A 26,036-nucleotide genomic window follows, 5' to 3' on the forward strand; every position below is an offset into this window, starting at 1 on the left:
GGTGAGAGGAGGTTATTAAGTAAGCTGGTGTCGGCTGGCCTGACAGGGCCTACCTGAGAGCTGTGACTCAAACTGGCTCAGCGGAGTGCCATCCCTACCCGGTTTATTTAGGGACATTACAGAGATCCGGCGGGTGACAGTGTCAAGCTCCACAGATCCTAGGGAGTATTAATAAAGGAGCAGAGAAGCGGATGCGGGATCAGCCAGGGAAGGCAGAGAGTCTGCAGGAGCAGACGGCTTGACGGTCGTTATTCCATTCAGGAAAAGAAGAAAGTTAGTTAGTTAAAGACGGTCTTTGGAAATCGAGACAGATGACACAGCCTGGGCTTGTGCACAGCTTTGGGGTTAAGCGTCAGGCTTTTCATGCCTGTCTGAAAGCAGAGCGGAAAATCCAGCAGACAGAGGCGGGGCAGGGTAGGAGAGAGAGGGGAGGGGGTGTCCTCCCCGTCTCCCCCAGGGTAGGAGAGAGAGGGGAGGGGGTGTCCTCCCCGTCTACCCCAGGGTAGGAGAGAGGGGAGGGGGTGTCCTCCCCGTATACCCCAGGGTAGGAGATAGAGGGGAGGGGGTGTCCTCCCCGTCTACCCCAGGGTAGGAGATAGAGGGGAGGGGGTGTCCTCCCCGTCTACCCCAGGGTAGGAGATAGAGGGGAGGGGGTGTCCTCCCCGTCTACCCCAGGGTAGGAGAGAGAGGGGAGGGGGTGTCCTCCCTGTCTACCCCAGGGTAACTAGGTCTTCCTGTACAGAACTAACTACCCATGTGTTACTAAAACAACATCATTAATTTCAGTGGGAAGAGGAAACAATTGAACTTTGTAAACGGGAGCTGTTAAGATTATTGTTATTTTCTGTTTTTTACTTCTGTTGCTGTTTCATGGTAAATTTTTATATATTGAAGGATACATTTACAGCACATTACAGTTTTAACATATATTAAAGTGAAGGGTGACTCCCCCGGGTGAGGTAAACATTTCATATTTAGTGCAGGTTGATGCTTCTGCAAGTCATTTCCATGCAGACATCAGATGCTCATTTGTCAAAGCAACATTTTTAATCACCTGCCGTAATGCTCCCCGAGCAGAACAGAATTCCTCTGTGACAATTTCAGGGTTCCCTGTCCCCACAGGCACCGGTGATGTTTGCAATTCGGGGGTTGATTATCGTCACGACCTCTTGTTTTGCAATAGATAGCTAACAGCTAATGGATAACAGCTAATGGCTAATAGCTAATGGCTAATAGCTAATGGCTAATAGCTAATGGCTAATAGCTAATAACTATGTGTGTTCACAGCTCCTTCCATGGAGGAAATTTGGAACAGACTCTCCCTCCTCTGCCTTTCTCCATTGCAGATGACGAACACGCACTTTGTTATTGGCATCTGTTCATCAGGGATCCTACTTCAGCTAATCACCCCTCTCACCTTCTGTCGCTGTCGGAGCGGTGAGGCAGTCGGGGGTATCATTTGGCATCTGGCCCCCCTCCCGGCCTCATCGATGCTGTCCCTTCATTGTTGTTTTCCCCCCTCAATTTTCTGCTGTCGCACTATGGTGAACCCCATGAAATGGTGCTTTTTTTAAGGAATAAACTCTGGTTTAGAGATTCTCACATTCTTTTGCCAAAGCTATTCCATTAGCCTTACTTGGGCCATGCCTTATTTTAGTGGTATGACAATATGGCTGCCTTAATTAACATTATCCACTGAAATAGCTTGTTCGAAACTACATCTGTTAACGAAATGGTCTTACGCTTCTGAAGCGCATTTAGCGGCCCATGGGCGAATACCTCCCAGCTAGGTGACACAGATTTTCTGAGGAGCTGCTCAGAGATCGGCTGCTATCTTTGGGCCTGGAATTTGCCGGCTTGTGGACCTCGTTGCATCACCCCATGTCACATGTCACAAGACGGTGCCTGAGCCCCTTTTATGTCTATATCAGTACTCTTCCTTGGTAACAAAAAGGGATTACAAACACTGGGCTCGTGGGCACGGATACGTCCCCCCCAGCTGAGAGGTGTTCTGTCAGACACTGACGGGGCGAAGCGGGATGTTCGAAAGTCACAATCTTTTCAAAAGACGAGTTCAGCGATCGGCGGCCTGGCCTATTGTAACGTAGCTTAAGGCTACGTGTGCTGAGCTGGACGCAGTGGGTGTTTTGACAGGGCAAATTTCTGTCATGGCATCAAAGATAAGTGATTCCTTTTGGCTGAGTCGAGCCTCTGCGCTTTGCCTAATGAGTTGTGCAGTTTCCACTCGTCTGCAGGCTGGTGCACCGATTTCTCTCTCTCTGCAATCGTTGCACATAGAGGTATATTTTTATTTTATTTTCTTTTTTTTTTTACCCCTGAAGATACTCCAATGTGGGTGGCTCCAGCCCTTTGGCTAAATGGCACCCGGTCCCTTGAACCGGGCACATACCATTCAGCAAAGGGTGGGACCCCCGTCTATGTCTCCATGGCTCATCCGCCAAGGCGGGACTCCACTGGGTGGTCACATTCTCCATGGAGCCCTCAGACAGTCAAGGCACCCTCTGGTCAAAGCCCCTACCTACCTGCTTTGAACGTTTGTTTAACCAGAGAGATGAACTGTACAAAACACCTGAAAGGAGTTTTGCTCAGCGGTTTAGAACCTTTTAGCTATGAGTGTGAAGGTTGCTGGGACCGTCTGGCCCTGCTTTCTCAAAAAATGTATGTCGCTTTGGATAAAAGCATCTGCTAAACAAATAAAAATCTAACGTGCCGACACGCTCCCTAATTAATTAGTCCCTAGCACTCTGCTGATTCGCAGCATCGCATTTAATGAGACTGAAGCTGCTTCAGGTTGTGTGCTGTCTCAAAAACTGTGTGGTTTTACCTTTTCTAAGTGAAGGTGTTGATTCCTCCATCTGTTTTGGGAAGAGCAATGTGCCAACATTCCGATAAGATGGTTAAAAGCCAGAATTTGTTGCTTTCACATGAATATGCAAATTGTCGTGTGCTATTTGAGAGGCATAGCAGATTGTGAAATATAAATTTATCAATAATGACAAACCAGAATAATCCACCTCTATGTAATGTTGATTCAGGCTACTTCCACGCTAATACGTTAAAAACATTACGGGAGTTTCGGAAGGAAAAGATCTGTGTCCGCACTACCGTCATTACTAGCGCTGCTTCGTATAAAGGCAAATGACGTAAATATGAGAGTTTGTTGATGTATATATTTCTGACATTTTTTCATTTGTACATTTAACCAAACTTTTTATAATATATTTTTAGAACTGGCGCACTTTGTCACGCTTCGCGGGGAGGGCGAGCAGGAAGCAGGCGAGCGAAGCCAGGCAGTCAGGGTAACGGGGTTTATTCGGAGGCAGACGTACAGGTACGGACACTACACATGACAATACAATGACCAGTCTGGGGTACATCGACTAAGACACGGACTAAATACACAAGACTAGGCAAACGAAACAGGAAACAGCTGGGCACAATCGGGAAAGCACACGTGGATAATGAGGGGGCGTGGCACACACTAGGAGCGGACGGAGCAGGGTGTGACACACTTCATTTGTTTGTTGTAGCTTAAGCACCTCTTATCTAACCATTAAAAACAATGTAGGAGTGGCGAGGTGAAGTATTTTACAATAGTCAGTTTTTATAAATGCTTGACAGTTGATTAATTTCACACACAACCATGTTTTAGAGTAAATACATGTAATTTATTTAGTAAAAGCAAAATATCATAGTACTGTAGTGTCGCAAACACAAAGCTCTACATAAAACGAACCATCACAACAACAACACAGGGATCCAAAAATTTAGTCACTAGCGTCTCACTCCCTTCCTCTCAAATCCAGTGCACTCTGATGTTTGATGGCTGGATCTATTTATCATAAGCTAGGGCTGCACTTAAACGTGGCTCAGATACAGTATCGTTTTGAGCTCCACGATAGTTGTGAACACCATACAATGTACACAAAATAAGATTTAGCAGCACACAAGTAAACAAAACAACATATGCCAGGTAGTGAGAGTCCTGCACGTCCTCGTTGTTCATCCCTCGTTCCCGCGAACAATAACCAATTAGGAAAAGCGGCACTGAAACAAAGAGAGTTAATCAGGAAAGGGTCACGAGCTAAGCAGGAACCAATCACAGCTCTCTGATGTAGGCGTAACTAAATTTTGACGTTTATAAGCGTCTGCAAGATAAGCTGTCGGAGGGCGGTGTAGTTTTTCTCCGTTTCTGGGAGAAAAAGATCCGTGGTAGTGCGGACAGAAGGCTAAATCAGAAGAAAGTTTTTGCATTACTGAATGAAAATGTAGTACTGTGGACGGGCCCTCAGTCTCTGTCCAAGAGTATTATAAAAGGGACAAATTTCAGGGTAGAGATGTCCAGCAGTGCCTCCTGTAGTACTAAGCTGTTATTTTTGCGCTTGTGGCCTTCCTGTTAGCTTTAACAAGTCTGGCCGTTCTCCTCTGACCTCTCTCATTAACAGGGTGATTTCCGCTGCTGAAATGCCGCTGTCTGGATGTTTATTTTTATTTATTGCATCATTCACTGTAAACTCTAGACACTGCCGTGTGAAAATCCCGGTTTGGTGGTTGTCTCTGAGATGCTGGAACCACCACGTCTGGCAGCAACAATCACACCGCATTCAGACTCGCTCAGATCACACATCTTAGCCGTTGTAACGCTCATTCGAAAAGACCCTGTCTGTGTGATTCTGCATGTATTCGGTTACAGAAGCGTGATTGGCTGTTTGGAGGAGTAGGCTATTTGCACTAGCAAGCATGTGTACCTTGTACAGTAGTGTGTGTCTGTGTGTGAGTGTATATACAGTGTACAAACAATGAACGTGTGCTATACATTGGCATAATTTTACTGTAGATATTTGTATTTTACATATTTATTTGTAGTACATCTGTAAGCACTGCCTCTGGCGGATAGTACTGTCAACTCGTCAGGATTAACAGTTCATTTTTCGTATTATTTTCTATCAAAGAGTGTTCTAAATATTTGAAATGAAACACGATCAGTACATTTTAAATTAGTATAATCACTAAAGCAGATAGCTGTACACCAACTAACCCCACCCCCCATATAACCAATTGGCTTGTACCACCCTCAAATCGGCAACTCTACCATCTCCCGAGTGTGGCTGAGAGAGGGTGTGTGTGCCCTGTGATGGCCTGGCTTCCTGCGTACACTGTACACTACCCTGTGCTGGATAAGCACTTGGAAAATGGATAGATGGATGGATGCCTCATAAAGTACACAGTGCATGTGATATCATTTTTCAGGCTTTTATGGTTAATAAGGCAGGAGTGATGCAAGCCCTTCCCGGCCTCAGCTGATTGGTGTCTGATGATCTTACCTGTGTTCCTGGATGGTATTTCCTCTTCCCCCGGAGAGGTAAGTGAGGACCTCTTCACCATTACATTGGTTGGCATCAGTGAGTGCCAGTGGGTATTGGTTGGTATCAGTGAGTATCAATGGGCATCGGTTGGTATTGGTGAGTATCGGGGGTATCGATTGTTTATGGGGTGGGTATCAGTTGGCATCAGTGGGTATCATTAAGTATCAGTGGGTATCAGTTGGTATTAATGAACATCTCCCACTTTGCCTTCCTCTCTGCCCTCCTGTCACAGCAGACGTGACCTGAGACACCTTCCCCAAGCTGAGTTCCCCAGGTCTGACCGGCTGGGTTCTGGCTGAGGCCCTCAACACGCCATGCCTCCGTGGCGGTGCCTCCTGTAGAATGACCGCGGGCCTGGCGGTAATGAGCAGTGCCGTTTGTCATGGCCCACAAACTGCACATCTTAACGTGCTTGGCACACACCATAAAGTTTATTGTTTAAGAATCATCTCGCCCTACATTGTGCATTGACGTCATCTGCATCTGTCTGCTGACCCGGCTGCTTGTGGTAACCGCCATATCCCCCCCCCCCCAATAATCATACTCGCCCTCCATGGTCATTAGGAGAATGTCCTCCATTTCCGCTCTTCACTGCACCTACATATCACTGCAAATTGATGCTCCTCTTTAATGACCAGGAGGCTTGCTCTCATTCCAGAACATTCCTTAGTAAAGGCACAATAACAACACATTCATGCATCTATGGACCATTTAGACCACTCAAGTGCCACTATAGGCTTCCATTAAATGTACAACCAAGCGTACACCAACACGGCCTCTTCTCACGTAAATCGGAGAGAGAAAATATTGAGCTTTTTGTTAAAATAGTGCCCCACAAATTCATTTATTCAGCTATGGCCTGGACTTTAGTTTAATAATAAAAAACATTACACATACATCACACTGTTGTCACACACTAATGTAACTATATGAGCTGTTATTTTCTGACAGGCTGGAGTTGGCCTCACCTGTGAGGACCCAAAGAAACGGTCTGTTTTTGGTAGGAGTTTCTGTCTGTTCAAAATGTCAAAAAGTCAGTTACTGACTTAAGTATAAATACATAAAATACGTCTTAAACGCAGGTATAAAAAGAGACATAAAGGCGGACGTTTGCTTTAAAAATGACGGTCGGGATGTGCAGGATCACGCCATCAGAGGCTTTTCTGCAAAGTAAGAAAAACAGCAAAGTTGCCTGAAGTTGTTGTTGAGCCTGCAGGCCTGGTGAGGAGCGGCACAGCGATTTCCCGCATGCACCGTCGTTAGAACAGGTAAGAGGGATGTTCCTTGTGTTAATAGCTGTATGTATTTGTATAAACAGGTGCTCATGCTGTGCATTTACTATTTTTACTCAGACCGGAGTTATCATCATCAACTTAGTGAGAATTCGACAAAGATGGAGGCGTCTGTATTTTCTGGGACAGGCGGCGTAAATGGCTTATTACTGTGCTCCGTGTGCAATGAGATTAGGCACAAATGATCACGGGCTGACTTCCAGGATCACGGGGGCCAGCGGAGGTCTGCTTCCCTTAGCGGGAGACAGATGTGCTTAATTCCGAGCTCTTCTTCATGCAGCCTTTCCCCAGAAGCTGCGGTACAGAGCGCTGGGATGTTTAAGTGCAAATTCCTGTCATTCCTCCTGGGCCCGTGGCTGAATTCAGGCAGGTTGTGAGGCAGATGTGGTCGCTGGTGTCATCTTGGTAGAAATCATACATGCATTTTTACATTTAACAGACACTTTAATATAAAATGACGTTTAAGAGGGTAGGTTTAGCCAGTCCTCAGAGCAGTTGGAGGTTAAGGGTCTTACTCAGGACCCCACCAGTGAAATCACTCTGCTGATCTTAGGGTTTGAACCAGCAACCTTCTAATCACAGGTAGAGGTTTAACCCACAGAGCCGCACACCATCACTAAGTTAAACAGCTGAAACCTCAGTGATGGCTGACGGCTTTGCTCGAGGCTCGCACCCAGACCTCCCGCGGCCCCGCAGACCACAAATGGGGGGTTTATGGACCTCAGATGCTGGGAGATGGCTTCATTCTCATCCTCTTTTGTGGGAACACTGCCTGACCCTCAGTCAGGCCCCAGGGGGCGCCGCTCTTGTAAATTTATTACATATTTTTGTAAACTCTGCGAGGGGCTGGGCTGGTGGGGGGGCGCAGCGGGTTCAGGAAGTCCCCCATAACGCACCGCCCGCATTGCGGTGCTTGAGTATGAATCTGCAGAAGCTTGGCAACAGGGCAATGTGTCTAAGTGAACCTTGCCCAGCAGGTGGAGGATCAGACAGGCCCCAGGCTGGGGGCCCCCCAGGGGGGAAGGGGCGCTGCCCTCAGGCTGACCTGCAGTAAAAGCTGCCCTGTTCAAAACCATTGCAGCGAGCCTGTAAGAATAACACCAGGCAGGCTGGGGAAGGCGCCCGCCCCCAGGACACATAAACACTAGCATTACTGGTCCGCTGGCTAAACGTGAGCGTGTGAAGGTGCTTGTGTGTACCCAGGTGCCAGGCGGGACTCTGTGTGTCTTAGCTGCGCACAGTGACATGCATGACCAAGCATGAGGTCACACTTATGACGATGATGATGACATCGATTGTTTTTGGATTTCGCTGCCTCACTGCCACCTTAGCTGCGTGCTTTGAGTCGGGAGCGGTCCGGAGCGTTCATGTCTGTTTCTGGAATGTTCTCCGCCATGACCGGGCAGGATGTCTTGTGCATTGCTCTCTTTCCACCAGTGCTGTCTGGTTTAACCCAGCTGACCCGGCCGTCACCCTGTGTCTCTCCTGAGTCCGCTTGGACCCGTGATCCGTAAACATCCTCTCGGAACGCCGGCTCCGTGCTCAGCGGGTGAGGGGCCACGATGGGCTCAGCAGACCTCTCTGTGCAAACAGGGCCCCGCGCTGGGCTCCCTGACCCCACACGGTCTGGACCGCGTGGGTCACGCTGCCCCCCTTTAAGTGCGTCCCGTGTGGCGGCTGTGTGGAAGAGCTGCCTGAAACCTGGCAGGACGTCCCACACATTCATCACGGCCTGTGGGCCAGCCGGCGTCTGCGGGAGGGGCGCTCGCTCTGAGGGTCAGGCAGAGTTCACCGACCTTCAGGTTCCAGGCTATCGCCATTACAGTGCCCTGCTTCTGTAAAAATAGCACTTCATTCTGTCTGATTTTATTGTTACTGTTTGTCTGGAGTAGAATCTCCATCAGGGGGTGTGTGAATATTCTGTAACGCGTGCCTGTGGATACTCTACTCTCTGGGCAGCTTTGCTCAGTCCGATCAGTCAGGGATAATGAATATAAGCTGGAGGCACATGTAGCTAAAGTTTAAGCCATCTGCAACCCAGATCTCTCCGGAACCTTCCAGAACCTGCCGATGATCAGGCTTGGTGATGTAATCCGGGCTTCTTGGGTCTGCGCTCCAAACTGTGCCGGGCTCGCTGGCAGAGATGCTTTGGCTGAAGAACAAGAATCATTCGGATGGGTCTCAGGATGTGTGCTTTTCCTGAGGGGTGGGGGTGTGTTAAATGGGGTCTCGCACATCGAAGAAACAGAGCAGCTGGAATCATAGAATTGGACCCATAAACACATTGTTATGGCAGTGTTGTCTGATATACATCTGAATTATAAAAAAAATGTTAAAATGGGAGCATTTTCTGAAGGTGAGATGTGATATTGGGATGATAAGCAGACAGGCATTAATTGATGGAATGTGTGTTGGGGGGGGGGTCCGTGTGACTTGGGGGGTGATGATGCTGAGATGGGGTTTGACAAAATGATGCGCTTTCCATGACAAAGGCATCCAGTCCCCAGAATGGCTGATGGCTGAAATCTTCTGATTGTCACGGGGCTGTTGCCTTCCCAGGAAACGCGTTATTCCCCGTCCACATCCCAGAAAATGGTCACGTGACCCCTCTGATTATGGCCGGAAGCTCAGGGGAGGAGAGGGGGAGAGTACCATACTGAAGCGGGGAAAATGACCCCCTGACGGCAGACATGCGGGGACGCCGCTGGTCAGCCTGACCCCGCTGCTCCATTACCGTATCGCATTTCGAATAACACGTCGCCGTGGTAACCTGGGCCTGTTGGAGCTGGTATTATGATGACAGTGACTCTCCTGTCGTAAAGGGACACTCAGAGTCAGACTCGGAGTGCCTACTACACATAACTGATGGATGGTTTTGGGAAAAAGGAGAAGAAATACGGGAACCAAGAATGAAGGGGAAGCTGTCAGGTTCTGCAGGGTAGAGTGCCATGCCTGTGACTGGAAGGTTGCTGGTTCAAATCCCATGCTCCCATCAAACCCCATGCTCAGCAGAGTGACATCATCTTTGGGCCTCTGAGTAAGGCCTTTATCCCTAATTGCTCTATGGACTTGCTGACCCTGATTTCTCAAAAATGTACTTTGCCTTGGATAAAAGCATCTGAACAAAAAATGTCATGCATTTTACACATCCATTATAATGAATTGTGACTGATTTGGGACAGACAGAGCATCAGCAATGGTGGAGGAGGTCATTATGCTGCCATCACATAGACACCACATATGAAATACAGCCTCGCTGCCGGTTTGGTAAATGCCAGAGTGATATGGCTCCCTAACAGCCAGCATATGCAGAACAAGCCTTTCCTAAAGACAGCAAGGCTTTAATTATTCATAGGGGCAAATTAAATAATATATTTTAAATTATGGTGGACACATGTTTTCAAAGTGTTGCTATAATAATAGATTCAAAGGCTCGTGATTAACATGTATTATTTTATGTATTCATTTGTTTGCAGTCGATTAATCACGCCTGCGAGTTACGTGCGCCGCTGCCTTATTTATGAGCGCGGTCTCTGGAGGATGAGCAATCATGTCTGACTGTGGCAGCGACGCCGCACCTTCCGTGTTCAGAAATCAGGTCGACTGCACGGTGATTAGCAAAGAGTTAATCAAGCCCTTAAGCGCCATTGGATATTCCGTTTATAGCCAATGGCCGGGCCCCTATTAATATTAACAGCCTGGGAGCAGGGCTCCTGTTTGGTCCGCAAGTGTCTATATATATATATATATATGTATGTGCATATATAAACTGTGGCTATAACTAGTCTTTTAGAAAAGTTTACGTTTTCATTTTTAAACTATTTTAAATTTCAATAACTTTATTATCGCAAGCACAACAAAGTTGTAAATTTAATCTACCTAATCGCTTGCTCTATTTACTGTAAATGTTACGTAAATATGTATATTATATTAATTAGAATTCATCCATCTTCCTCCAATTGCGTATTTAATTTTACAGTTAGTCACTATTATCCCAGGAAGTACGGGACACGAGGCGAGAGACACCCTGCACGGGATGCTGGTCCTTCACATAGTGCATACAGGCACGTATAGGCGGCATATAGACCACGGAAGGGATTAGAATCCCAATCTCTAATTAATTTAAAAATAATACGTGCATGAAGCGAAATTCATATATTTACAAATGAATATAGAGTTACGGAAATCTTGCTCGCCATTTTCTGGTATTGTCATTGGCACTGCTGTGCTGGTCTGCTGACTGGACCATCAGGATGGGACTGGTTTGGTCTCCGCGTTATTGGTACATGGTTCTCGTTAGCGCACACTTACATGCGCTGTGACCGCGCAGGTCTGCAGTTCTTTCCCGCCTGTCAGTTTGTACCCACCCAGCTGTGGCCCAGCGGCTGTTCCAGCGCGCCCTCTAATGCCCGGCAGAGGAAGCGCCACATTGCAAATATTTGCATTTTATTGTAGACGGTGCGAGTGACACTTTGTTAATTAATATGCTTACTTATTTAGTTTGGTGCACCACTGTTATTCGTGATGTAGTTGTTAAGTGATGCTGATATTTAACTCAGTGGAGGATTCAGGTAGCTCCGTTCACGGTCAGTGCCTCCTTTCCGCCACACTTGACAAGCTGTACCTCTCTGATGACAGAGGGGACACCTCTCTGTCCACTAGCATTCTCAGCAACCCAAGAAGAGGGCAGCAAAATAAATGGTTTTATACCTGCAGCCAAAATCCACCCCCAAGTGGTAACTGATTTTGCGCGCAGTTGTTATTACGGTATTGTTGAGGACATATCTGGCTCGTTCCTTATCCGATGAACGCTTAGCAATACATTAACGATGCTCAGTGACAGTAAGTCATTTTTAGAAATCTTGGCTTTTGAAGTCACATTCCGGTACATATGAAAACCCATTCCAATCAGTACTGACTATATAGCTATAGCCTTTGTCACAAGAGAAAGGCTTTGGCGTGGAGTAAGACAGAGGGGTTGGGGTAGGTAAATCGCGGTGTTTCTGTCACCGGCCGACTGCTTTGATGAGCGCTTCCCGCGGCCCACTGCCCCCCTGCCCGGCCGGACGGCTGCGGCGCTTTGACTCGCCGCCTCATTTGCAGAAGCGACCGGCAGCTGTGCTCGCTGTTTGCGGGGACAGACGCCGCTTTGAAGCCCACCTCGCGTTCGGGGGGCTGCTGTCGCCGCACAGAAAGAGCAAATAAAAAGGGGGAAAACATCTTTCAGGCTTAAACACAGGGAGAGGCAGCGACAATTATTTTAGTTTATGTTTCAGCGTTCATTGGAAAGCTGTAAAAAGACGAAATGATTTCTTATGGCATTTAAAATGCTATTCTCCATAATATATTCTCATCTCATATATTTGAAAGTGCTCTTATAACCAAACACCAATTTTTTCTTAATCGAATTTTCTTGTCATTTTACATGTGAAGCGTATACTGCCACCTGCTGGAAGACATGTGCAATGACATGTCACTCTTCCTTTGGCTACAATAGCTGCTTAATTAGCGCGATTATGGCGACAGGTTAGTTGCTTTTAATCGCTGTTCGTTTCTCTGCAGCTATTTACAGATGAATGCCAAATGATGGAAAACCCTTTAAAGCATGTAATTTTCTTACAAGAATTTAATCCGACGTTTGTAAGCTTTTAATTTAAATTCGTAGGATTAACTCACGACTCATAAATTTAATATTCTTCGCTCTTTCTCTCCAAATGTTTCTAATGTCATCTATAAAGCATCATCCTTGTCTTATAAATCACGGACGCCGGGGCCATGGGTCCATCAGCACACTTTTTTCTATTTCAAACTCGTCTGGCTGGCTCAGAACTGCACAGCCAGACCCAGCAATGCAGTGTTGCAACCCTCAAAATGCCAAGTTATCCCCAAGAAGTCTACACGGTATTTCTAAGTATGTTTGAGTTTAAAAATATCATAAACGCTGGCGGGTAGCTGGACAGGGTTAGCAGGTGGTTATCTTTGGTCATTTTTCTTTCAATCTCACACATCCAGAATGTGCTTTATATATTTAAAAAGGTGCATTTATTATGGTAAGAATTGACCTCATCTGAGAATGGAGGTGATGGTCAGTGCTGAGAAGATGAACCCTATAAACTGTAGGATCAAAAAGCTTGGACTTTGTTTCTGTTTTTCTTATTTATGGAGGACACAGTGAAGACAAATATTATTCATATCATGTACATGAAGGTAAAGTGGAAGGTAACGGGATTGGTGTGTGTGTGTGTGTGTGTGTGGTGTGTACGCATGCATTTGAGTATGCGTGTGCATGTGTGTGCGTATGCTCAAGGGCCTACCAAATACTCGCCATAAAGCCTGCGTTTCTTCTTGCAAGCCACTGAAAATTCTTTGGCTTGGCGTGACGAGTCTGGAGCCGTTGGGTTTTCATGTGCAGAAGTCAGACACTTATCTCCAAAATCCACTAGTCGGGGTGGGGTAAGAGGAGCTGTAGACTTATTCATTAAGGGAGGGAAAACCGAACGGGGGCCCCAGACTGTGGGAGAGGCTGATATGTCTTCAGACAGTGACTTTAGATGTGACCCTGGTCACTGCTGGCCCATGTCAGCCCCCCCCCCCCAGCTCCCCATCCCCTTTGTTAGCCTTGAACCTCTTTACCCAACATCAGCTTCATCTGCCTAATGGCCTTTAACATAAATACCTGCACTGCAAAGGTTACGTATCTCCAGATCCTTCTCCCAGTGCCATTTCGCCTGTGTAGCAGACGTCTGGGCGACGCCGCCCCCCCCCCCCTTCCCCGTACCCAGGTGTGATGGAGGGGCCCGCCTGGCGGATAACAAGCCAGCTTCATGAGGGCTAATTTGATCACCCCCATGAAATATCTGTGCTTGTGCAAAGGTCGCCGCAATTTAACATGCAAGTAACTTATTCAGCATTAACTTCTGTCCCCGTTCCTTTATTCACCGCGACGGGACGCCTCCCGCTGGTATCTTACCAGCCCTCTTGCTCAGAAAGGCCGGCCTTGGACACGAGGGCAGCACCCTGCCTTCAGCATGCTGGGTGACACGGTGCCAGCACCGTTCTGGTGACCCTTGGTAACGTCTGGGACGATGATTAGTCCCTACTTAAAGCCACTCCGCCCTGGAGTGACACGGGCTGCCGCTCGTGTTGAGAGAGACCGCTGACGTGGCGGGGAGGGGATTCTGAAGCCGCGGTGAATCTCACAAGGCGACCTTCTCGTCCAGGAGGCAAATGGATTTTTAAAGACATCCTTGACAGGGGGGATGCTTGCCATGGTTTGACTGTGAGGCCTGTGGTTCTCTGGCCCAGGAAGGGACAGTGGGAGCAGAGACCTGCTGGCTTACAGGTGATGGAGTACAGAGGGGATGCACCACCTCTCTAAATGAGCAGGAGGTGATCACACAGCCCTGCACATTAGCGGGTGAAAAACGTGTAGGTGCTGATTTGGAGTTTCACAAGAGCAACCGAGCACTCATAATGGGACACTGATCTCTAGGACTCTGATGTCCAAGACAATGATCTCTGGGGTATTGATCACCATGATGCTGATCTCCAGGCTGCTGATCTCCATGACAGTGATCTCCGGGGGGCTGATCAACAGGGCGCTGATCTCTGGGGTGCTCTGATCACCGGGTGGGCTGATCTCCATGAGGCTGATGATTGGAGTGCTGATCTGTGGGGGAGATGCAAAAAAAAATTGTGGGTGGAACTTCACATGTAATTTCATATGAAACTACACTGCCACCCCAGAAAAACGGAGGATGTTATTTTGTTAGTTATTTGTTAGTAATTGGGGGGATCAATCGGCATCAAAATGGGACATTTATATTGTGTTTATACGACCCGTGACATGTTTGTAATTCATTATTAAATCTGGCCAGCAGACTGTTTTTTCGTTTTCCACATGATAAAAAACGTTGTAACATTATTCCACTAGTAAGTGCTGGCAAGTTTCACCTCTGGTACCGGCAATATTGGACAAATATATATTGGTTATCAATTGAATTTTCCGATTCAGAAATATGGAGACACAAGCAAGAAGGTATTCATTCATGCATTAAATGTAACTGAGGTACAAAAATAATTCCATCAGCTCAATTCTTGCTCCCCTACATCTCTTTTTTCTGCACTTCCACATGACTTCCATGTTAGTGGTTGGTGCTTGACGCCAACCAATCAGCAAGCTATGGCTGTAAGCGCCTCCCCAGAATGAAAAGTACCTGGTCTGTAGTAGGGACTATAAAATGGTTCCAGAACTGCCTCTGAGCAACTACAATCGGGCCGAGTTCCTGCGGTGTGAACGCGACAAGAGTTTCTGGCTCCAGAAAAAAGTTTTGGTTCCTGAAAAAAGATCCTGTGGTGTGACAGCGCCCATAGATCATAAAATCCAGGAAAGAATCTGCTTTGGGTGAAAGATGAATGCCTTGAGATATTAATATAAAATCAAAATCAATAAAAAGAAAAGCAGGCACTTTTTAAATTAGGTATCCCTTCAGCTTGCACAAGGCTGTTTAAATACCCACGTAAATGTGCAAACAGGACAAGGCCATGTTGAGGCTGCGACAAAAAGGCATGAGGCATGGTGCCGATCACTGGCAACACCGACCCACAGGTGGGGGGGGATGTCCCTGAGCCGCCAGCAGCCCCATCCGCAGCCGGCCCGCCCTGCCAATGCCCTTGCCCTGCAGGCAGGACTCCTCATATCAGTGGTACACCATGTAAATCTTATTGCGATCTTCCTGGTTGTCTCTGTTTTAGCGGGTTTGTTACTCTGGTGCTGACCGATCAGTGCATCGCCCTCCAGACACGAAGCTCCGCTCTCATACATCAATCTGCCTCCTCTGATCCCGTGGGGCTGCCCTCGGCGCTTCCGGAAGCCTCTCCGAGGTCCGGTGCTGGACATTCCGTGGCGCGGCAGGGGCCCGGTGCTCCGGCTGGGTGGATAATGACATCAGATGCCTCTCAGCCACAACAGGTGCTGGCTATGGACGGCCTCCACCACCTCGCTGTGCTGGTGACAGACGCGCGCGCCGCGCTTTAATTAGAAACTCCGCCCTCCTGCTCCCAGGGAAACCGCGCGCCTCCTTGCAAGGGCCCGGGGCCGGTGGCGGAGTCATGCCGCGCTGACGCTCGCTGGTTCCGTGTTAACACGCCTTTTTGGAATGTCGCCGTTCACGTCTCTCTGTCAGCTAGAGATGTTAGCCGTGTAAAATCCCTCACCGTCATTTAGCTAATGGCATCACGCGTGCTACTCCGTCAAATACTGTTACTGTGGTAAAAAGAGAAAACGTTTATATTCTATATTCATAATTTATATAGAGGGGGGAAATGTTATTAGCAAATCCTGAAAGTAGCATCCGGCTGATTATTCTTTCTCTCTGTGACCCTGTCCTAGATATGCTGGCTGTCTGAATGAATGGATAGATGACGAGATGGATATTAATCAGTGTTCAGTGTTGTATGTGCTGCAAGTGTTTTCATCAGAAATCATGAGAAAATCTACAGCACTCAATCGTGTAAAATGAAACAAAATGGCCGACTTTTAGGACACTCCCTCAAAGGACTGAAAGGAGAGACTGACCCTAGGCCAGCTTAAACGATGCCAGAGCGTTCTCTATGACCAATTAATGATTGCTGTAAGACATGTCATCCCTGCCTTCATTTATTGCTCAGATTTAACAGGAGTGATGTATCACAGCAAATATAATTACTCAGATGGATAAAACGTTTAGTTTTTGTTTTGAAAGTCACATCCACTGCAACTCCAGTGCTCATTATTTGATGGTCACATTTTTTTCTCCCACTGCAATCCACAAGTCTTCTCTAGGTAACACAGTGTCCTGTGTTTGTGGAAAGTTCTGGAAGGCGTGTATGATTCCCTGGCGGGATGCAGTAGGGTCTCACGCACGAGCACCAGCGGTGCACACCCCCTCCCCCCATGCAGCAGGCAGTGCTGCCTTTAACTGCACCGAGGGCCACCTGTCCGGCACCTTCCCTGCTGAGGGCCTCTAATCCCCTCAAACGGGCCGCTGCAGATGTGCCTCCGGAGGGGGGTGGGGGGGGGGCACATAATTGCACAGCGTTCCCCATTATTAATCCGGTTGATGAAAAGGGACAAGTGTAAGCTATTACAGTCACTCTTTTCACATGCAAAGAGGCAGCGTAAGACCGTGAAACCAGCACGAGGTGCAGAGCGCTGGGAAATTATGGCTCTCGCCCAGAGGTCACCTTCCCAAAGGTGCTGAAGACGCAGCTCAGCCGAAAGCCCATAGAGTGGGTTAATGGAGGCAGTTAGCAGTTCACGTTCCGTTTAATAACAAGAATTACTCTTCATCCCCGTCTGAAAGGGTGCAGGATCTCAGAACAAACCACTAATGAGCAAGATGTGATATTATTACGAGTCGGCCAAACAACGCCAGGGTGGAGGTGGAGGAGGAGGAGGAGGAGGAGAAAGAGAGCCGGGGCCCGGGCTGGGAGCGGGGCAGAGTTGGGTGGGGCATTCGGGGGACCATATGGATCTCTCAGCCGCGCCAAGAGACCCTGCAGCTTGGAAATGTGATCAGCGTCTCCCCGGTGACAGCTGGAGTCTTTACACCATCGCAGAATCTGTACGCTTCTCATTTGTCATGAGCGCTTCCTGTGGCATGGAAATATGCTGTGGAATTAGGCTGGATGGAGGGAGGCGGAGGCAAACTGAGGGCCGCACGTGTGCCGTAACCTGGCATGGCCACCAGATGGCGTGTGCATTTGTCAGGCCGTTTGTGAAGGTGACCTCTGAACCCTTTTCAGACCCACAGGCCATAGGGACCTGGGGCTCATTACAGTAGGTCACTCTTCATGAATGATCTCATGAAGAACTAGGTGAAGCACTGTTTCATTGTAACTGGTGTTCTCCTGCTAAATACTTGGTTAGAGTGATCAGACCCCAGTATCCAGCTGCCGCCAGTAAGATTGACCTCCACAGCATGTTCTCTGGTGATTCCTGCCATCTTGTATTCCGGGTGCTGGCTCAGTCATTAGCAAACAGAGGATTAATATTTAAGGGAGTTAATGACCCCTCCATCTGGCCAAAAACCTCCCTGGCTGCTCTGGCCTCGTTTTAAGGAGTCTGCGTGCGACGTCCTGCACCGTATTACAGACAGGAAAAACAGCACTGCACGTGTGTGTGTGTTTGTGCCCTGTGAATGAGGAGAATATAATGTATGTGAAGCATCACATATTATTTTTGATTTCATTTTTTAGTCTATTCACATATTAATAAATTACTAACATGTTTATACTGAAGCATTAGATTTCTCCAACAGCATAAAGCGGTCTGACTATCTCAGGTATGTTCTTGCGTCCTCTCGCTGCATTACAGTAACCAGAGGGCGTGGCTCGGGGGCTGGTACCAGGCATGACGGCTCATCATGGCGTGTGGGCGGGCGATCCTGACAGCAGGCCAGGGTCACATGACCGATGCCTGGAATAAGGCCAACACCCCTAGGGACCAGACCCCACAGTAAAATGGCAAATAATCTGCTTGATAGTCACAGGAGCAACATGAAACGCGAAGGGGAATCATCTGTCCGTCTTCCATCCGCTTATCCCCGACGGGGTCACAGGGGGGCAGCAGAGAGTATGAAGCAGGGGCTCCTTTGGCCTGCAAGAGGAACCCGAAGTACCTGGAAGAAAAGCGGGAGAACCCGTAAACAAACAGGAATCAGGGGATGGAGATACTGCTGGTGATGTTCTTCGTCTTCATTTATCCTGTCCATTCCGAGTTCCCTGTAAACATACACCTTAATATACCCAGCAAATGTTTTGATGCAAACACATGAAAACAATGTAGGATATTTTGTGCCTTTGTTATAAAAACAGCATTTACTGCAGATTGAAAGAAAGCTTCCCATCAGAAATGTGTCAGCTGGGGAAGGCATAGGCCCCATATTTCCAATCGGACATTTATTATTCTGGTCTCCTGGCAATAAACCAAAGGGGCAGTGGGAATGAAAGGTGTGTGGGGGGCAGGCGGCTGTCAGGGCAAAGGCGCCGGCTTCACTGTAAGTCACATCTGCAGTTTGGACAGATAGACGTTTAATCCGCTCACGGATGAAGGCTGCAGCTTCCAGGAGCTCCGCTGTGCAAATCCGGCGGGTCACAGGACTGAATGCCAAGACAATGGGGCCCCGTTTCAGTGCCGTCTCCATGGCCCAGTGTGCACAAATCCGGCAGCCCATAATAGCTGGGTCGTCCAAATGGGCCCCCGGATCAATGTGCCTGTCGACCCCCACATTGTGCGGCCGGCTTGGCCTGTGATGTCATGCAATCTATCCAGGGGGGGTGGGGGGGGGCTGTGTCTCAGATCGTCCCCCCGCTGGGTTACATCAAAGCAGCATCAAGAAACGTGTCTATCTGAGGGAGAAATGTATCCTTAATTTCCTAAGATTAGCCTGATTCAGAAGCAGTGTGTGCACACGTACATGTGTGTGTGTTTTTTATGTGTTTGAGTGAGTGTGTTTGTTTTTGTGTATGTGTGTGTTTGTGCATGTATGTGTATCTGTGTGTATGTATGTCTGTTTGTGTACATGTTTGTTTTTGTGTTTTTGTTCGTTTGTGTATTATTGTGTTTGTGTATGTATGTGTGTCTGTGTGTTTTTGTTTGTGTGTGTATGATTATGTTTGTGCATGTATGTATATTTGTGTGTGACTGTGTGTATGCATGTTTTTGACATCCCATTCCAAAGCAAGGGTGGCCTTTGTTTACGCAGTTAAATGCAGGTATTGAACTGCAGCAGTGGTGGAGATTAAGATGTTTTGAGCTGATCTGTACTCATTGAGCTTCAGTGTAATGGGAGGGAAGTTTAAGGGCTAATAGATGCTCATTGTGGTGTGTGCGTGTGGGGGGGTGGGAGATGCTCCTTTGTGGGGTGGTGGGAGGACACCAGCTGGTGAGCTCTTCTTTCTTTTGAGGGGAGTGGGACTTTGGTGAGCCGGGGGAGTGTCTCTCAATGGAACTAAAAGAGGTGGGAGGGGCCATTTGTTTTGCCGTATTTGTGTTTGCTGTCAACATAGCTATCTGTGTGGTGCTCCCACCTTCTCCCACACAGAATGAGCGGCCCCCTCAGGCCGCATGGGGGGGTCTGGAATGAGCCCCGCGGAGGGTGCGGCCGTGCTCATGGGTGGCGCTGTCATGGCGACAGATGTTGTAATTGCCAACTGATGGATCGCTTGTCGGGAAGGTCATTAGGGCTGGGGGGGGGGCCCTGGATGCCAAAAGGCTGCCAGTGGCATGGAAGGGGTTAAATAATGGGGGGGGGGGGGCAGAGGAGCACTCACCCAGGGAAGAAGGGAGAGGTGGGTCAAACAGCACCCATCCATCAGAGCTGGGTGGTGCTCCATACGCTGCTTGGACCAGGAGCAGGATGCAGAGGGAGCTCTCAGCCCTCAGTGTGGCCACAAGAGCTGAGGGAGGGCAATGTGGAGCTGCGCCGCGAAGGGCGGGGGCAGACATGTGACTCAGCGCTCAGAAACGATTCAAGTGCTTGTCTGACAGAACGGGACAAACAAACAGAAAGGCCATCAAAGGTGGGAGACACTGTTCGTCATCGTTGGGCCACGTTGGGGGGGGGGGGGGGGGGGTAGTGACATCGTGCCATTAGTGTCATGACTCATGACCAAATTGCACACACGTGGGGGGGGGGACATTATGCACAGCCAGGTAATAATTAATCTGATGGATGGCCAGGTGCATGTATACATACATACAAACTCAGACAGATAGTCTGGTGGGGTTCGATCCCGGGGCTGAATAATTATCCTCAGTTGTTTCCAGACGTTCTTTTCTGGCAAATGGGGTCCTCAGACAGCTGTGTGGGTGGAGGGCTTTGGACATTATTGATGGGCTGCGGATCTCAAGGTAGACGTCGCTCCACGCACAGACACGTCAAACCGGGGCCTTGCTAGGACATCACCTTGCCTTCGGGGGCTGTGTGATGTCACCCCACACCAAACTAGGCTGACAGTATGGTGACATGGGCTGGGAGATCAGGGACAACGCCTCCAGCTGGTCCCTACAGAAAGATGAACTGTTATCAGATCTACAGGCTAAACCACAAAACATTCCAGTCTTAGTATCACAGTCCAGTTTTTAAACTGGACTGGAAAGTATTCAGATTATTTGATTCACAGTTGTGTATTAAAAGCTTTAAAAGTGATTGTCAACCATTTGAAATATGCATTTGACTGTTTATTACGCATACAAGTATCTTAAAACAACACACATTTTATATCAATGCATAATATATTAACAATGTTAAAAATAATAAAAAATGAAACAAAAAAAATTATCAAACACGTACACTAATCTGCATTTCACACACGATGGGGGTAACAGACGCTACGGTGCGCCCTCCCTCTCTCCCTCCTTCCCCTATCTCTCACACTCTCTGTCTGCACCGCCATCCCTTCCAAGCTCCTTCAGCAGTTTGCTTTCGGAAAATTATTCAAATGAGAGCGTGTGTGTGTGTGTGGGCTGTGGGGGAGCTCGCCGCGTGCTTATTTCACAGCCCCACTTGAAGTAACGAGAGTAACGGCAGCATGAAATTCCGAGCGTCGTGTCGCGAAGCGGCTCTACATGTAATCTGCGGCGCTTCTCAGTGTCCTCGCGCGGTTACGCGCGCGTGTGTGTAATAACTGGGGCCGGCGCGCTCCCTCCCGGACCCGCGACGCCTCGCTTACGCCCCCTCGGGCCTCGCGCCTGCCGGGAGCTGTAATGTATATGACGGAGTCCCGCGAAAGCGACTGCCGCATAAGCTCACCGCTGAGTCGGACATTAACGCCGGCGGTGTCTTTACCGACCAGCCTCACGCGGTGGTTTAAATCACCCCCAGCTCTCCACATAGCCTCCCCTTGTCCTCTAAGTACGCATGTCGTCACGACGCCGCTGTATTAAAACCATTCCCGAAATTTCAAACACGCTAAATTGTGTGAAACGCGTTTACACTGGGAGCAGATGGCTGATTATAAGAATTTATATGAAAAGCATCATGTCTGATTGCGCGGTTGTCAGTTTTCCTGAGAATGGGGTGATTAAAAAGCTGATGGTGGGGGACGGGCACCTGTTACTCCACAATGCTGATTTTGGACCCCTCCCGGAAAAGTCTGTACCTCTTTCAATCGTAGTGCGAAACGCTCTCTTCGCCACTCACCTGCGTGTAATGGTAGTTATAATAGTCATGGACATTCCGCGTCTGCCATTTGCTTTGCTGGTGAAATACACACGAAATATGTTTTCATACTAACTAGCTAGCATATATTTTGTTCTTCTCAATGACATAACTTGGATTATATTTCCTTTAACGATGAAAACTTTTTGGCTTCTGTCATGAACCTTTAACTGTACCTTTAACTTTCTCCATCAAACTGGATCTTAGTCGTTTGTCAAGAAAACTCCGCGTCGTATCATAACATCCTGAATCAGTCGTGTCGTATTTTTATAAGGTTATCTGATCGTTTTTTATATGGAAGGTTCCCGTTATTCTTAATAATAATAATAATAATAATAATAAATAATAATAATAATTATTATTTCTTCTTCTTCTTATCATAATTGTTATTATATAAAAATGACCAGACAGTAGTACCGCTGCTTTTTTCCTTACTCTTGACGGCTTTTGGTTTCTCATCCTCGTGAAAGAGCCACACAGCATTTATCTGTATGAAGAAACTGCACATTTATTCTTTAATCTCGACCGGGGGGGGGGTGGGTCTGGCCGGTGTGGGCCCAGCAACTGCTTGCAGCTGGGGGGGGGTGGGGTGGCAGATTTGTTCAGTGAGGTGTGTGCCGGTTCACATTGCCAGGTTAATTTAACCTCCTGAGATGTGAATCCCCATTAACAGAAATTAGGGGATTGTTTGGGGGGGGGGGTCCTTTGGAAGGGCACATGGGACAGATGGCGATGTGGTGCTGGCTGGTCGGTGCTGATAAAACTGCATCTCCTGTTCAGAAATCAGCACCATCAGTCGGCTGTACCTTTGATAATTCCAGTCTGTGTGTCAATATTTTCAGAAATTCACTCTTCAACAATGAGGATGATGAGAATGCGGGTGTGTTTGAGGGAGCACTCCGCCGTTCTGTCTGATCTGGCATGGTTACGGGAGCTGCGGGAGCAGCAAACATGGAGGTAGGAGCTGGAGCTGTAGGGGGGCAGGCTCCTCACTGTGGAGGTCCTAAGCTATGGAGACTCCTCACTGTGGAGGTCTTAAGCTATGGAGCCTCCTCACTGTGGAGGTCTTAAGCTATGGAGCCTCCTCACTGTGGAGGTCTTAAGCTATGGAGCCTCCTCACTGTGGAGGTCTTACACTGTAGAGGTCTTTTACACAGAGGAGGATCTGCCATTCCTTGAGCCTGGGCCCTATGATCTGACACATGGTTTGAGCTCTGTGCTGGTCTGCTATGGCCTCCACAGGCAGATGATGAAAGCTGAGGGTTCCAGTTAGACCCGCGGTGGATGCCTGAGTAACTGATATCAGTAGGACACGGTCTGGCTGTTGGTGATTTTTGTAATCTAGCTAAATGCTAACAGCTTCCAAATGAGAAGGGGATCTAAGCTACCCAGTCTGCCCTCCGTCTGCATGTCAGATGGGCAGCCTGCAGATGCTGCTGGCTGTGATGTAGCCATGATTCTGTGGACAATTCTGTGCTTTTTAGTTATTGTCTAAATAATTATTACATATGCAATGAATACTTAAGTTGTTAAATTGAATTTGTAAAATATTTTACTACAAGTACTAGAATACTGCAAAAATAATGAAATCATATGTTGTCATGAGAATTACCCCCAGCCCATGCTCCTGGCCCTGTTGGATGGTTTTAATACAAAGTGAGGTTTACTGCCAGTCTTTGGGTGCTTATTCTTTACTATGTAAATCATGCAATCGATTAGTCAAGTAATTTTTCAAGTGATAATCGGGAAATATGTCATGACAGGAAAAGCAAACAAAGATAATTTATAGGTGCCTGTCATACAGAATGCTCAGGGAACCATCCGGAATTCCATAAATGACTGTGTAAATGTGCGGATGTAAGTTTACGCCTCCCACGTGTGTATTTACACCCTCCAGCTCCCGTCTGGGGTCATGCACACCTCCTAGCTTCACTGCGTCAGGATAAGGGCTCCAGGTGAGTCACCGTACTGTCATGCTGGGCCAACGCACTGCTCACATGGTGAATGGTGCCGCCCCCACTCCCCCTTAAAAAATCAGCGTCGGGGGGCCGTATCCACTTTGCATTGTCTCTGTGTGTGTGGTGAGTATGCCAGCGGGCTACAGCTAAACCCCCCCCCACCAAAGATTGCTGTTACTTAGAGGCAAAAATCGGCCATGATTGATGCATTGTCCTCTACTGCCCTCTAATGGCAGACTGTGGAATGGTGATGACATGGCGGGTGATCGTGACCCATCAGTGCCTCCCCTGGCCTTTATTCCGCTTAGAGGTTCACTGGACTTTACGGATTTGCCGTTCATCATCGATGGTACGACAGTTTAATTAGTGATGATGTGATCCCTCTGTTTTCACTGCCCCCACCTTCTCGTGTGGGTTTAAGTGTGCTGCGGAGCACACACATGCGCACACTCACATGTACGTATGAGGAGCGTGCGAGGGCCCAGATGGTCGCCCCACAACAGCGGCGGGCCTGGCGGCCTTTGATGGGTGTGAGTGATTGATTTCAGGCCTGACTGCCTCTGACAGTGTGACTGCAGGAAAAGCCTGCAAGGGCGGGGTCTCCACCAGAAGTTTGGGGAAAGGCAGAGCTGGAGACGGACGGAGGGGTGCCTGTCGGCCGCTGGCAGCTCGCCATACCTCATCTCCGTCAGACTGTTAGGGGTCGTCAGTAAACGCCCATTCTGTGGGCAGAAGGACCCAGGGACCCTTCTCGTCCTGCCTGATTATTATTTCCCGTTTCTTGGTTCATAACATGCATTGCGTATTAAACCGCTCCGCCCCCCTTCCCGCTGGGCCCTGGGTCTGCTGGCACCTCACCCGATGTCGGCCAGTGTGATGGGTAACAAGAATCGAGAGTGGCAGACCAGAACCAGAATGTGGTTGTTTTTAGAGCGGCTACACTCGCCCCACTGGTGTGTCCTTGTGACACGTCACTGAGACGTATCGCGGTGCTAATCAGAGGCGTGCGGGTCGTCAAATCCCAATTATGTTTGCATTTCTAATCACGCACTTTAATTGCGAAAATAAATGGATCCTGGCCGTCCTCACAATAGTGATGGAATTACCATGGTAATACGCCAGTATTAATCACCACAGCGTTGCGGACCTACATGCAGGTAGAGGGCAGCGTGCTCCCTCATTTGAATAATTAACAGCTTTAAAACGCTGCTCATTCCTGCTCTTAATTGCCTGTTTATTTATGCAACAAACTTCAGTCCATGCATAATGCATTAGATAGTTTTACACGCATTTATAAAATTCTCTCAAATCAAATTACAACGGTACATTTATTTAGGATTAAATTTTAATGCGCCGTGTGACGGCTGAAGCGGCTGCTTTAATTGACGACCTTAATCGCGTTGGCCAACGGCGACGGCGGGTGATAACTCACGCTCCCCCCCACAGGGGGGGGGGGCCTCTAACCCGTTCTGGGGGGCCTATGCTGTTTTTTGGGGAGCGAAGTGAGCTCAGAACAGCAGGGGAACAAACTGCAACATAGAATAATATGCAGCACTTACTACTGGAATGATAAGAGCGACCAGTGGCTGCCGAACGGCGAAAAAACGGTCGACGGAGGTGAAAGGTCAGGCAGGAGGAGGAGAACATAGCAGATGCAGTGGTGTAAGGGGTGTAGGAGATCAGGCAGCACCCCCCTAACCTCAAACCTGTGGCACTGTGGTGAGGGGAGCTATGCACAGTGTTTGCCATCACTCAAACCACGCATTTGTATGCTACCATCTGTTGGCTACAAACAGTCACTACAATAGGGGCAGTGTAGTAACTTTTTGACTGGGGCCCAAGAAATAACAAACCCACCCCTGACTATGCAAAGGCATCAGGCGTGTGGAGACTAACGTCCCCCAAGTGATGGGGGCGAAGTAAATACACCCTTCAGCTGAGACTCGTTCTGTTCAGCGCCCCCTGCAGGGCAATGCTGTTCCTTCTGAAGGCTGCACCCCTCCACACCCCGCCGCTCTATCCCGCTTCACACGGCCATTAATGAAATCCAGCGCTGCTCCTGCAATGGGAGCGGGGGAGCCCCCGGCGTTGGTGGACACCAAGATGCAGTGCAAGACCAGCAGTGACAGTACGCCGGTGAAGTCAGCTCTCCCACAGGTGACAGAAGTGTCACCGTGTCACCAAATGCACCATCCG

General features: G+C 48.3%; 1 long non-coding RNA gene across 2 annotated transcripts; it reads right to left on the reverse strand.

The window, feature by feature from the left end:
- Positions 1-17,567: 17,567 nt before the first annotated feature.
- Positions 17,568-22,083, reverse strand: LOC140578685 (uncharacterized). 2 transcript variants are annotated; one of them, XR_011982951.1, is made up of 4 exons: positions 21,865-22,083; positions 20,419-20,727; positions 19,994-20,203; positions 17,568-18,339 (listed from the first exon to the last, which is right to left on the reverse strand). It is a non-coding gene; the product is annotated as an uncharacterized lncRNA (long non-coding RNA). The 2 variants fall into 2 exon arrangements; XR_011982950.1 differs by lacking the exon at positions 19,994-20,203 and having other exon boundaries at positions 20,629-20,727.
- Between the last annotated feature and the right edge of the window lie 3,953 nt (positions 22,084-26,036).

The sequence above is a fragment of the Paramormyrops kingsleyae genome, chromosome 1 (genome assembly GCF_048594095.1).
Source record: "Paramormyrops kingsleyae isolate MSU_618 chromosome 1, PKINGS_0.4, whole genome shotgun sequence".
Taxonomy (NCBI): Eukaryota; Metazoa; Chordata; class Actinopteri; order Osteoglossiformes; family Mormyridae; genus Paramormyrops; species Paramormyrops kingsleyae.